Source organism: Artemia franciscana, unplaced genomic scaffold, assembly GCF_032884065.1.
Source record: "Artemia franciscana unplaced genomic scaffold, ASM3288406v1 PGA_scaffold_64, whole genome shotgun sequence".
Taxonomy (NCBI): Eukaryota; Metazoa; Arthropoda; class Branchiopoda; order Anostraca; family Artemiidae; genus Artemia; species Artemia franciscana.
Genome location: NW_027062702.1, coordinates 249,406 through 264,500, shown reverse-complemented (window position 1 = coordinate 264,500; position 15,095 = coordinate 249,406). Strand labels below are relative to the sequence as shown.

At 35.6% G+C, this 15,095-nt stretch overlaps 1 protein-coding gene across 5 annotated transcripts in view; it reads right to left on the bottom strand.

Moving 5' to 3' along the window:
- The window catches only part of LOC136042099 (uncharacterized), a 118,108-nt gene that overhangs the window by 81,821 nt on the left and 21,192 nt on the right, over positions 1–15,095 (bottom strand). For 4 of the 5 annotated variants that reach the window (XR_010621165.1, XR_010621166.1, XR_010621168.1 and 1 more), the window contains 2 exons: positions 9,844–10,015; positions 1,649–1,804 (listed from right to left, as the gene is read on the bottom strand). The gene's annotated coding sequence lies outside the window, so the exon portion shown is untranslated. Of the gene's footprint in view, positions 1–1,648; positions 1,805–9,843; positions 10,016–11,559; positions 11,688–15,095 lie in introns of those variants that run through there. The other variant, XR_010621169.1, reaches the window with a different exon arrangement.

Genomic DNA, 15,095 nt, shown 5'->3' with positions numbered 1-15,095 from the left:
TAAGCGTTTTCCAATATTCCCCCCCCCCAATTCCCCAAACGACACTGGATCTGGTTGGGATTTGAAATAAAAGGTCTGAGTTATGAGGTCCTTCTAATTATCAAATTTCATTAAGATCTGATCACTCGTTCGTAAGTTAAAAATACCTCCTTTTTACTAATTTCTCCAATTCCTCCCCCCCCCCCAATCTCCCCCAAAGAGAAAAAATCCGTTCTGGTTATGGAGAGCAGGTATCTAGGACTTGTTCTTATTTTTCTCACCAATTTTCATCCCGATCTCTACACTCAAAGCCTCTTCCAAGATTTCAGGTTTCCCCCTCCAACTCCCCCCAATGTCACCGGATCCCGTAAGAATTGAACATGAGAGCTGTGAGATATGGTATACTTCTAAATATTAAGTTTCATTAAGGTCCGATCACTAGTTCGTAAGTTAAAAATACATTTTTTTCTATTTTTTCCGAATTAACGGTCCCCCTACTCCCCCCAGATGGTCGAATAGGAGAAACGTATCTTTCTAATTTAATCTGCTCTGGTTCTGGTTCTGGTCTGGCCAAATTTCATCCTAAAAAGTTATCTGGAAGCACCCAAAACTAGCAAAACCGGGACAGACAGACCGACAAAACTGTCTGGTACTAGGACTTGTGGTTATTCTTCCCATGTATTTTCATCCCGATCTCTCGACTCTAAGCGTCTTCTAAGATTTTCGGTCCCCCTCCCCAACTTCCCCCAATAAAATGGATCCGGTCGAGATTTATAATAAGAGGTCTGAGTTATGAGGTCCTTCTAACAACCAAATTTCATCAAGATCCGATCACTCGTTCGTAAGTTAAAAATACCTCATTTTTTCTCATTTTCCGAATTACCCCTCACCCACCCCCCCAAAGAGAGCGGATCCGATCTGGTCATATAAATCACGTACCTATGATCTGTGCTTATTTTTCTCACCGAGTTTCATCCTGATCTCTCCACTGTAAGCGTTTTCCAAGATTTCCCGTTTCCCCCTCCAATTACCCCCAGTGTCACCAGATCTGGTCAGAATATAAATAAGAGCCCAGAGATATGGTATCCTTCTAAATATGAAATTTCATTGAGATCCGATCACCCGTTCGCAAGTAAAAAACACTTAATTTTTTTCTGATTTTCCTGAACTAACTGTCCCTTTACCCCCCCCCCCCCGGATGGTCAAATAGGGGAAACGACTATATCTAATTTTATCTGGTCTTGTCCCTGATAAGCCTGCCGAATTTCATCATCCTTGCTTATCTGGAAAAGCCCAAACTAACAAAACTGGGACAGACAGACCGACAACAATTGCGATCGCTATATGTCAATTGGTAAACATCAAGTGCCGTAAAAACTCTTTAGAGGGAGAATAGCATAGAATGATGCTAACTACTGCACATAATAAATAGAAATCCAATAAAATAAGAAATCCAAGGTAAAATAGAAATAAATAATTTCCAGTCAACCACATTTAATTCAGTTTCAGCCTTAAATCAAGTTTCTTTCAAGAAACCTTATCCCCCTGTTTATATCCAAGAGACCCAATATTACTCCAAGAAATAATACAAATACAAAATAAATAAATCCAAGAATAGTACATACTACAAATCCAAGAAATAATACAAATTTATTTTCCATATCACTACCTTGTATCCTACTTCGTCATTAGCCATTGGTATCAAATTGGGTGTCGTTGCGTCTCTTCTTCTCTACTAAATAGCATCCATTTGCCAAGTTTCATATACATTATTCTGCTTTTTCTGAAGTTGTGATTCTTTTATATTACGGTGAGAATTATGTGCCTGAAAAAGTACATAATTTACAAGAAGGAAACAGACACATTTTTACTACCGTGCTTGCCTCATAACACCGAACTTTGGTACGGCGATCAGCGAATCAGTATATTTTTAAACAGATGAAACACGATTCAAAAATGGTGAGTGGGAGACATGGGCTGGTGGGCTGGCACGTGCACAAGGAGTGCCCCCCCCCCACCCCCGAAATTCCGCGATTTGTTTTTATTTTCACAAAACTTTCTGATACCTCTCACAGAATAAGGGATTTGAAGGAGTTGTGCCCCCCCCCTAACACAAATACCTGCGTACGTGGTATACCGCAAAAATACCTTCAGTTGTACCGTAGTACCTCTAGGTGCCTCGAATTCAAAATGGCAGACGAAAATACGAGTTTGTCAAAATGATAAGACAAGGCCGTTCAAATAGGCTAGTATGGGTTAATCGATGGCATAGGTTCCGAATACGAACGCAAAAATAGCTTCAGTTGTACCGTAATACCTCTAGGTGCCTCGAATTCAAAATGGCAGACGAAAATACGAGTTTGTCAAAATGATAAGACAAGGCCGTTCAAATAGGCTAGTATGGGTAAATCGATGGCATAGGTTCTGAATATGAACGCAAAAATAGCTTCAGTTGTACCGTAGTGCCGCTAGGTGCCTCAAATTCGAAATGGCAGACGAAAATACGAGTTTGTTAAAATGAGAAGACATGACCGCTCAAATAGGCTAGTCTGGGGTAATCAATGGCACTGGTATATGAAGTAAGAGTGGACTAAAGTAAAAATATCTGGAATTCCGTCTAATGCTCTGAATAATGATAAAAAGCATTTCACACCATCAGATTCAGCGTATCAGAAAACCCTAATGTAGAAATTTCGAGCTCCTATCTACTAAAATGTGAAATTTTGCATTTTTTGCCAGAAGACAGATCACAGATGCGTGTTTATTTGTTTTTTTGTTTTTTTTTTTTGTTTTTTTTTTCTGTTTTTTTGTTTGTTTTTTTTCCCCAGGGGTGATCGTATCGACTCAAGTGATCCTGAAATGTCGCGAGAGAGCTCATTATAACAAAAATTAATTTAAAGTTCTAGTGCCCTTTTTAAATGACCAAAAAAATTGGAGGGCACCTAGGCCCCCTCCAACGCTAATTTTTTCCCCATGGTCACCGGATCAAAATTTTGAGATAGGCATTTCATTCACCATAGTCGAAAAAACCTATTAACTATGTCTTTGGGGCCGAATTACTCCACCACAGTCCCCGTGGGAGGGGCTGCAAGTTATAAACTTCGACTAGTGTTTACATATAGTAATTGTTATTGGGAAGCGTATAGACGTTTTCACAGGGATTTTTCGGTTTGGGGGGAGAAGTTGAAAGAGGGTAACGTGGGAGGATCTTTCCATGGACGAATTTTTCATGGGGAAAAGAATTTCAATGAAAGGGGCGCAGGATTTTCTAGCATCATTAAAAAAAATAATAAAAATAAAAATGAAAACCATTTCTCCGACAGAAGACCAAGAACATGCAGACTTCCTCGAGCTAGTGCTTCGCTTTTACAACATATCCTTAGAGTTGCACTACAGTCAGATCATGTGTATAGTCACATCCTGGAATCAAAGCCCACCCTTCCCAGTTTTTCTGACTTTGGCTGGGTCACAGGCACCGATGGAAAGTGGCTTCCCAATTGGTTAGGTTCCCTTCCCCCAGCATCAAAAGTCTGTCGCGAGACAGTGCGTTGGGGTTGCAAAAAAGGGTGTGAAAGAAGGTGCCACTGCAGGAAATTTGACATTAACTGTAGCCCACTATGCTGGTGCAAATCAAAGTGTTTTAATTGTTGAACATGTGATTATTCTTTTTACCTGAAGATTCGATTGATCTCTTTGTGTTCCTGATAAAATTATAATTCTTAAATGCTTTAATCCATCCGTTTAGCTGATGTTGATTCACTTATAATAAATAAAAAGATGACGTGTTAACAAGTATTAAACTGATTTTGATTTAGCAAACGTATACAAAGGCCATAAATTGGACGCGTCTTGGTCTCATACTTAGAAAATTTGTACTGTACAGACTGTATTACTATTACCCGTATGCCAGAATGACAGAACGATATTTAAAACTGCTGCATTAATTACTCCACTCCAGCCAGTAATATCGAGATCATGAACCTCGCGCGATTCGAAAAAATGACATTTTCTCCCGCCATCTTCGATTTTAGACTCCAATTGGATCAACGGTACAACTAAGGTATATTTGTGTGAATGTACGTGCGTTTTCAGAATCTGAAGTATCAATTACTCTTAATCCACCCATTTGAAGTCATTACTTCTTGTTTTAACAAAACTTGTATTTTCGACCGCCGCCTTGAATCTGAAGCGGCTAGCAACACTACGGTACAACTTAAGTTAGTTTTACGTTCATATTCGGAACTTCTGAAATCGATTACCCCATACTGGCCTATTTGAACGGTCTTATCTTTTCATTTTGACAAACTCATATTTTCGACCGCCACCTTGGACTAGAGGTACCTAGCGGCACTACGGTACAACTACGGTACAAAGCCAAGTTGAAAAGAAATTATCTTTCTCCCCGAAAAAAAAATAAAAATTTGTGGAATAGTGTATCCTGATACAGTACTGTATATTTTGAAGATATATTACTAACAATATTTGGGCTATTGTGAACATCGCTTGAGCTTTTTCAGTTATTTATGGAGGGGCTAAGCTGTGGAATAAGCTTGTTCTAAGTACCAAAGAATCACCCATCAATCAATTCAAAACCGATCCGCGTGTGGGGTTGCTTGGTAGGTATACCTTTGAAACATATTGAGATTTATGGATTTATGTATATATATATATATATATATATATATATATATATATATATATATATATATATATATATATATATATATATATATATAAATTCATCTATAAGATTCATCTATATATCAATTTTCATTCAGATCCGATCACCCCTTAATGACACTGGATCCAGTCGGGACTTAAAATAAGAGATGCGACTTTCAAGATCCTTCTAAATATGAAATTTCATTAAGATACGATCACTCTTTCGTAAGTCAAAAATACCTCATTTTTTCAAATTTTTGAGAATTAACCCTCCCCCCAACTCCCCCAAAGAGAGCTGATACGTTCCCATTCCGATTGTATCAATCTCGTATCTGGGAGTTGGGCTTATTTTTCCCACCAAGTCTCACCCCGATCCCTCCCCTCTAAGCGCTTTCCAAGATTTTAGGTTCCGCCCCCCTCCCGCGGAAGGGGCCCGAGGGGAAGCGGACTTCCTCTTTCCCTTCCCAAGGGGAAGGGGCCTTGTGGGAAGATCTTTTCTTGGAAGAATATATCATGGGGGAATACAAATTCAATGAAGGGGGGCGCAGATTTTCTAGCATTATTATAAAAAAAAACAATGAAAAAATAAATATGAAAAGTTTTTTCAACTGAAAGTAAGGAGTAGTATTAAAATTTAAAACAAACAGAGATTATTACACATACAAAGAGTTCTTCTCCTCTTAAATATCTCGCTCTTTACGCTCAAGTATTTTTTGCAATTTCAACTATTTATTTTACTGCCTTTCTGATTCAGGGGTCATTCTTAAAGAATTGGGACAAAATTTGAGCTTCAGTGTAAAGAGCGAGGTATTAAAGAGAGGACAAACCCCCTCATATACATAATAAAAATAGACGAATATAGAAGTTCGTTACGCAAGTTAATTCTTAAGTTACGTACATTTTTTACTACTAAAAACGTTTGATAAAAATTTAAAGTTCTAGTTGTCTCTTTAAGTAACCAAAAAATTGGATGGCAACTAGACCTCCTCCCCCACCCTTTTTTCTCAAAACCGTCTGATCAAAACAAAGAGAAAGCCATTTAGCCAAAAAAAGAATTAATATGCAAATTTCATTTTAATAGTTTTTGAGCAGAGAGCCAAAATCAAACATGCATTAATTCAAAAACTTTCAGAAATTAAATAGTAAAAACTAGTTTTTTTAACTGAAAGTAAGGAGCGACATTAAAACTTAAAACGAACAGAAATTATTCCGAATACGAAAAGGGCTATCCCCTTCTCAACGCCCTGCTTTTTACGCGTAAGTTTTTTACTGTTTAGTAAAGTAGAATTGAGAGAAAGAGTCAAACTTTAGCGTAAAAAGCTGGGCGTTGAGAAGGGAACAGCCCCTTTCGTACTCGGAATAATTTCTGTTCGTTTTAAATTTTAATGTCGCTCCTTACTTTCAGTTTAAAAAAAACTAGTTTTTTTTATTTAATATCTCACTGAGACTAAGTTAATTATCTCTAAACACAGACAAACTCCAGTTTTACTCGGTCGCGCAAGTACCTTAAATAAACATAATTTAAATAATTTGATCATAATAATTAATAATAATTAAATAATTTTAATGATAAATTAATAAGAGTCAAAAAAAACTATTCATTATATAATAAAATTACAATAATCCCTTTAATATAAGAGAACTTTGTTAAAAACTTGCCTGGAAATTTTGGGAAAGAGGGAGGGAGAAGCGATAATCAAGATTTTAGTACGATAGCTTAGTAGGCTGACAGAAGAAAAATTGTTAATTCTTAATTTTTTCTGGTTTCCATGGTATTTAATTTATCATCCTGTTCATATAAGAATTGTTCATAAAAAAATTCACTGCAAGTAAAGAAGTCTTGAAAGCACTAAATAAGTGGGAACCTGAGTTAAGTTGGCAATTGATCTTGAGGGAAATTTAAATACTTTCTAAAGACCCTTTTTTTCACGATAAATTTATAAAATTAAAAGTACTGGAAAGTTTAATACGAAACCAAACACAAATAAAGCAATCCAAAGAATACACAGGCATAATTCAACATATTTAGCGTTCCCGCGTTTGATGCTCCATTTTTACGAAAATAACAGTAATTTCCCTATAAACGTAACCTAACTTTTTTGTGTCCAAATATATATCCCATTTTAGGCTATATATTTCCAACCAGATTCAGCGTATCAGAGTCCTTCTGTGGAGGTTTCAAGCTCCTACATGTTGATTTTTGTATTTTCTGTCAGAACAATGATAACGGATGCGTTGTTAGCTTTTTTTGCTTTTTCTTCAGTGGTTATCTTATCGACCCAGCAGCCCTAAAATATCGAGAGAGGGCTCATTTGACCAGAAATTAAAGGTTCTAGTCATGTTTTTTATGTGACCAAAAATATTAGAGGGCAATTCAGCAATTTAGTATGTGTTCTGACCTGGCAAGTCCCCTTTCTATAATTCTTTGTTGTAGTTTCCATGATTTGTTATACTAAAGTATTACATTTTCATCATATTTTAGAATATTTGATTAGGATAAATCTAATTACATTTCTGGAGTGTTGTCGGGCTAACACGTAAGTACCAAATTTTGAGATAGCCATTTTGTTCAGCACAGTAGAAAGGCAGAATAACTATGACTTTAGAGATAACACGAAACCCCACAACCCCTGGGGAAGGGTCTAAGCTATAAGATTTCCCTATTGTTTACACATAGTATTTGTTATTGGTAAGTATGCATACATTTTTCGAGTAAGGGGCAAACTTTCTGCAGGGGATTTTTCCACACGGAGAATTTTCCATAGGGAGGAAAGTTTCCCGGAAGTGAATTTTAAACTGGGGGAATTTGCCAGAATTCCTGAGCCAAATTCTTCTCATGTCTGGCTTTCTCTTTGTCGACTCAGTTTTACGCAGAGATGTTAAGGGTAATTGTTCGGGGTAAATTTTCACCAGGATTGAATTGTCTAAAGGATACATCCGTGGGGAGGAAATTTCCGTGAAGGTGGAGCCAGATTTCCTGTCATTATTTCAAAAAACTATTGGAAATTAAATAAGAAAGCAAGTTTTTTCAACTGAAAGTACGGAGCAACATTAAAATTCAAAACGAACAGAAATTACTATGGATATTAAGGGGTAGCCCCCTCCACAACACCTCGCTCTTTATGCTATAGTTTGAAATTTGTCCCCATTCTCTCGGAACAACTCCTGGAAAAAAAGGTTCGTTTAATTAGAACAGTAAGAAGCTTTTTTGAAATTACTCAAAAACTTAAGACTTAAGAGCACTGTAAAAATATTTACAACACGTCCCGAGTTAAATGTAAACAAAGAGCGGAAGCGAAGAGAAAAATTGGATCAAAATGGGATATTTCCGAGCCGCGGCTCCCTCTAAGCCACGGCACCCGGAATACCTCTCACAGTTATCCCCCCCCGCCCACCTGGGAACGGTTCTTGTTGGGGTAAAGTAGAGTAGAAGTGCCTTCAAATGTGTTAATTAGGCAAAAATGTTCTGCATATTATGAAGCATGAATTATTCTCTTAACACTTTTCCTTTTCAATCAAAACAGTCCCATTTGAAGGTTAGCCAAATATCTTCATTTATGATTCTAAATAAGTTTTAGATTGCCTGGTATAATTTCTTCCATGTCCTCTAGAGGGGAATAAATTCTGACAAAAGAAAATTTATAGATAAAAAAAAAGATAATTTAAAAATACTGTTCATTGATTTGTTCCTTGCCGAGAGCATCAAATCTAGTTTTACCAATACAAGTCCTTTCACTTTGAAGCAAAACTGCTCTTATTCCTATTTAAATACTCCATAGAAAACAAACAACACAGAAACTCAAATTAAAAAAAAAATCATATCATTCCACTTTGACTGCCTCATCCAGAATGTGTGAATCAACATGATTGATCACAGCAATATATGAAGATATTTCCAGGCATTGAATGAAAAAGGCAAGAATTCGACGCAAAACGTCTTCATACATAAAGCATGTCTAACCTGTTTATTTGTATCAATAAAATATTGAAAGCGTGCTTCCACATTAGGGAATACCATTCAAGGCGAGTCTGTGAACTTTTCCTGCGCATACTCTAGTCATCTGAAAAATCATGTTATTGCCAATGGTGTTCATAACGTATTGTAAAATTCCAGTTGGGTGCTCGGGAGCTTTCAAAGAGTTAGCTAACTGTAAGATTTCTAAATGACAATTCTCGTATCTCCCTAAAGGCACTTTGAGGCCCTTTAAATGAACTTGCCTGATTCAGATGAATTTGTAGCAAAGGGAATAGCGGATGGAAACAACCAGGGTCACATCCACGATTTTTCGGAGGGAGGGGGCGGGTGTTAATGAAGGATCTTTTTTGGGGTGGGTGGGAGATTTATAAACAGAGATATATATATATATATATATATATATATATATATATATATATATATATATATATATATATATATATATATATATATATATATATATATATATATATATATATATATATATATATATATATATATATATATATATATATATATATATATATATATATATATATATATATATATGTAAATATATCATAAAAAGAGAAATATGCAACAGCACAAAAAAAAAGAAAAAAAAAGAAAAAAAAAAAAAGAGAGAGACAGAAGGAGAAAAGGAAGACTGTTTTCCTAAATTAGTGATTAATATAGACCAGCACTTGAATGAGGCCTTAACCCTACTCATCCATACAATCACATAGGTCAAACAGCATAGCCACACACAATCAACCATAAAGAATAATCCATGGACAGGCAGTCATGTCGTCAATAAGTATAAGTCGTCATTTACCAAACAATAGAAAAAATAATATAGACAAATAATTCAGAGGCAACACCCAACATAAGGGCTCATCAGGAGAATACACTGGCCTATATAGGGTTTCGCCACTCTAAATTCTCTACCCAGCACAGTGTTGTGGCTACCACAGAATATCCATGGCATCCCAACGTCAGGTATCACCCCCAAAATACATGCCTATGAAAGAAAAAAAAAACAGCAAATGTATATATATATAAATGTATATATATGTATATATATATATATATATATATATATATATATATATATATATATATATATATATATATATATATATATATATATATATATATATATATATATATATACATATATATATATATATATATATATATATATATGTATATTATATATATGTATTTTCTCGATCTGTGTCTACTACCTAGTACTTTGTTTGCCATTAGCAATTGGTATCACATTGAGCGTCGCTGAGTCTCTTCTTTTCTCCTAAATAACATCTTGCGGTCATATCCAATTTCTAATATTTCTATAGACGTTGTTCTTCTTTTTTTGACGATGCGCTTCTTTCATAATACGGTGGGGGGCTATTGCACCTGAAAAAGCATATAATTTATGATAAGTAAACAGTAACATTTTACTACCGTGCTTTGGTACGGCGATCAGGAAATCGGTATTTTTTTTTAATAGATGAAAGACGATTCCGAGAAGGTAGGCAGGAGATATGGGCATTCAATCCCAAAATCTTAAATTTTCTTTTTTCACTAAGTGTTTCGCGACTTCACGAAAGACTCAAAACAAAACTGAAAAATACACCTAAACGAAAAATCGTACAAAATTGAAGTGCTAAAAACAAAACAAAAATTACAATGAGTCTCATTGACAGGGTATCCAGTTGCTTTAAAGTAAAGAAAGCAAGCAAGAAGACATGTTTGCCACAACCCTAAGCCGTTACAAGATATCAAAGGCCTAATTCAGTGTTGTACAAAGATACTATTGAGAAGATTATCCGGGGCATACAATTGAATATTAGCCTAATTAGTGGTCAAATAAAAACTCCTAGAAACTGTTCTACCGTCTTTAATAATTATGCTACCGTGGTACGTGACGCTGCTTTATTGACTCAAGCTTTCTTAAAATTAATTTTTCAAACGTATTCTAGCCCCTTTAACTCGCATAATTCATTTTACCAACATTTTCATCTAAGATGCTTACATCATCATCAAGTCTAGGGGACTTTTAATTCCGTGCTCTCACATTGCCTTTGCTGTGCTCCTTAGGACAAAGTGCACCAGAATCATACGTGCTAGTGGTGATAGAACGCAACCCCATTGAACTCCTGATTAAATATGAAACCAGCTTCTAACCTTTCTACCTTATCCGCAGCAGTGTTATCAAACAGTTCGTGGTAACAAACTGTAGTAAGGAGGAAGCCGACTGAATAGTAACCGAAACTGTAAAAACTGGAATTTTGATACCAAAACATACATCACCTGAATCGGACTTTTATGCTGATTTTAAATGTACATGTTTCATCAAGTTAAATCCCACCCATCAAAAGTTAAGAGTCTGAGAAAAGTTGTCTTATTTTTGAAAACAAGTAAAGACGCCCTAAAAGTCATAGAATCTTAATGGAAAGCACACAATCAGATTCAGAATATCAGATTACCCTACTGTAGAGGTTTCAAGCTCGAATCTGCAAATATGTGGAATTTTGTTGTTTGTTTTTTTTTGCCAGAAAAATCACAGTATTTATTTGTTGTTGTTTTTGGGGGTTTTTTTCAGGGGTGATCCTGTCGACGCAATGGTCAAAGAGTGTTGCGACAGAGCTCATTCTAACAAATTTAAAAGTTCTAGTGCCCTTTTTGAGTGTGAACACAAAAAATGAAGGGCAACTAGGTCCCCTCCCACGCTCATTTCATCGGGGGAACACTGAGCGCCCCTCTCTTTAAGCAAACGCTCTTTACGCTGAAGTTTGAATCTTTCTCACGACTCCAATTTAAAAAAAAAAAAACTTTAGTGTAAAGAGCGGGATGTTGGGGAGGGGAAAGTCCCTTTAATATACGGAATATTTTCTGTTCGTTTTAAGTTTTAATGTCGCTCCTTATTTTCAGTTAAAAATAAAACTTGTTTTTCTTACTTAATTCTTGTACACAGCACTAATCACTTTAATGTATTTGTCTGGTATACCATACAAGGACAAGACCTTCGCTGAAGCTCTTCTATCAACAGAATCGAAAGCTTGCTCATCATCTATAAAACTAAGGACTAAATGTGTTTGATCACTCATACACTTCTCATTTATTAACCTGAAATGGAAAATTTGGCCGAGACATCCTCAACACTTTCTAAGACCAGACTGTTTTTCTGTCATAAACTTGTCTACACCATCTCTCAGTTCAAAAATCAACATGTTTACTAAGTAATTTGCGGCCTACAAAGACCAGGTTAATGCCTAGATAGATACCACAGTCAGTCACTCATCACCTATACAGGGGCTTAATTAAGCTTCTTTTTTTAAATCGCTAAGTACTTCCCCTTTTCCGTAAATCATATTCACAATCTTCAGTAATTTATTTATAACCTCAGGGCCACTATGTTTAAGAAACTCATCTTCTTTTGTCTAATCATGTACCGGCTGACACGATTTCCCCTTTCTCCCAGTAATTTTTGCAATAGAAATTGAAAGAAGAACTGGGAAGCTAAGAAAAACAAGTGCCTGTCCTTTAGATATCCCATTTCCCCTTATTAGAATATTGGTTTTGAGGGTGTTCATCCGATCTTATTTATTCTGCTAACTATACAAAGAGTTTTTTGTTGATTGGCAGAGAAAAAATCCTTCCTCCTCTTATAGGCCTGGGACCATTCGGGAACCTCAGTTCCACATCTACCTATAATTCTTGTGCTTATCTTGTCTACTTAACTGGTAAAATTTCTCAAAAGCCTAATGCCTGCTTTAAATAATTTCCATTTAAGATATATAAAAAAGCAGTTGACTTGGTTAATTACAATGTATTATTTCAAAACTTTCACTGAATTCAATATTGACCTTTTCCTAGTGAAATTGGTTTCTTCTTTTATATCAAATAGATCATAAGTAATCAAAAACCATATTCGTTGTTTCACCCTCCTTGTTCCAAATGCAGTTCGACTCCACAATCTCCCTAAGGAGTTTTCCCAAGAATTGAAATTTGCTAATGAGCTTAAGGTTGTTGAAACCTTCTAAATAAATTAATGAGTATTTTGATTAACACTGGACAAGATGCCTTTCTCAAGAATGCCAATGTGTTTACTTAACCCTAGAAGGGTAAGAATTCTTAAATTTTACGACACCAAAACACGTTTTGGCAGTTACCATGGAAACGGAAGCTTTGCATGAACCCACCTCCCATATATGCTAATACTATGATTAATCAATTCTTGTGCTGTCACCGGGTTTTATTATCTGAACTGGTTGGGGAGATATTAAGGATTAGTAGAAAAAAATTATGAAAGCTTTACCATTTATGTAACTTTTTCACCTGTTCATGAAAACTGATATTTTTATTAAAACTGTGCAACTGTAGAGCTTTTCAAACCTTGTTTACAAGCTTCATAGTAAATTTCATCAGGTATAGTGTATGAAAATGCTGAATTTAGCTATTTTCTGATTCAACATAATTAAACGTCACGCTTGACAACGGGTTTACATCGGTTACATTTGCAGCAGAACTTCTGAATAAAATGTTTCGACTGAAGACAATTGGGACTGTACGAAAAAACAACAACAGGGATATTCTGGCAGAGCTGCTTGTGAGCAATCGGAGAATTACAGGAACCAGAATGTTCTGTTTCGATCAAGAGCTGACTCTATTGTCTTATCTTGCTAATCTATCAAAAATGGTTCTGCTTCTGTCAACTTGCCATAAGGCTTTCAGTATCACACATCCAATCCAGACGCCTGATATCGCTGAATACTATAACAACACAAAAGGCGATGATGAAACATTCGACAGACTGTGTAGTTCAATGTCAACCGTTTTCGAGTGCATAGGGATCATTTTCTGTAATCTAGCTGCTTAGGCCGTGATTAAGTGAACTTGAAAACATCGAGCTTCAAAATTGAAGTTAGGTTAGCCTTCTGTCTTTTAATTCTCAAGAGACCGTCGAATGTCAAAACTTCAAATAGTACCAATTATCAAGTCTTGTGAGAGGTTTTGATAGACAGCTTCCTTTGGTGAGATGCTTCAGCCGAGGAATAGTAATATATATGGCTGGGTCTTGCAAAGCTTGGTTACCGACCAAGGGAGAAGAGAAAATTAGCAAAAGAGCACTATCATTCCCAAATACAAAATGCCCATGTATATAAAACTGGGACGGCCATGCACAGAGTGCATTTGAAAATTTATTGTTTTTTCCACTTTTTTTCCTAGGAATAGGCTAATTAAAATACCTCAGTTGATTAATTCGAAACTAAACACCAAACTTAGTTGAAAGCTTTCTTCGAGGATTCTCAGAAAACCAAAGTTTTCTTACGAATTGAATTGAAAAAAAAAATTACTGAAAGTAAGGAGTGACATTAAAACTTAAAACGAACAGAAATTACTTCGTATATGAAAGGGACTGCTTCCTCGTGAACGCCCCGCTCTTTACGCTAAAGTTTTTTACTGTTTTAAAAATAGAGTTAAGAGAAAGAGTCGAACTTTAGCGTGAAGAGCGGGGCCCTGATGAGGAAGCAGCCCCTTTCATTTTGAAGTAATTTCTGTTCGTTTTATGTTTTAATGTCACTCCTTACTTTAAGTTAAAAAACACTTGTTTTTATTTAATTTAATTTCTGAACGTTTTTCAAATCAATGCATGTTTTGATTTATGCTCTCCGCAGATGAATAATTAAAACGAAATTTGCGTATTTATTTTTTTTTGGCTAAATGATTTTCTCATAGTTTTGATCGAATGATCTTGAGGAAAAAGAAGAAGCGCGGATGGAGGTCTAGTTGCCCTCCGATTTTTTGGTTACTTAAAAAGGCAACTAGAACTTTTATTTTTTTATGAATGTTTTTATTAGTAAAATTATTAGTAAAAATAAATTTTATTAGTTAAAGATATACGCAACTTAAAAATTAGCTTACGTAAAGAAACTTCTGTATTCTCATATTTTTATTACATATATGAGGGGGTTCACCCCCTCGTCAGTACCTCACTCTTCACGCTAAAGCTTAAATTTTGTCCCAGTTTCTTAAGAATGACCCCTGAATAACAAAAGCCGTAGAATAAATAGTTGAAATTTCTAAAAATACTTTAGCGTAAAGAGCGAGGTATTAGGAGGAAGAGAGCCCCTCATATGCGTAATAATTTCTGTTCCTTTTAACAGAAATTATTCTGGAATATTTACAGGAATTAATATTTACAGGAAAATAATAACAGGAATATTCTGTTCCTTTCAGTTGAAAAACTTATTATTTGAAAAACTAATATTTATTTTTTCATTGTTTTTTTTTAAATAATGCTAGAAAATCCTGCGCTCCCTTCATGGAAATTTTCTTCCCCCATGACAAATTCATCCATGAGAAGTTCCCCCGACATATCCCCCTCTTCTCAACCCCTGCCCCAAACCATATGAAAACGCCCCAGAAAACGTCTGTACACTTCCCAATAACCATTACTATATGTAAGCACTGGTCAGTGTTAGTAACTTGT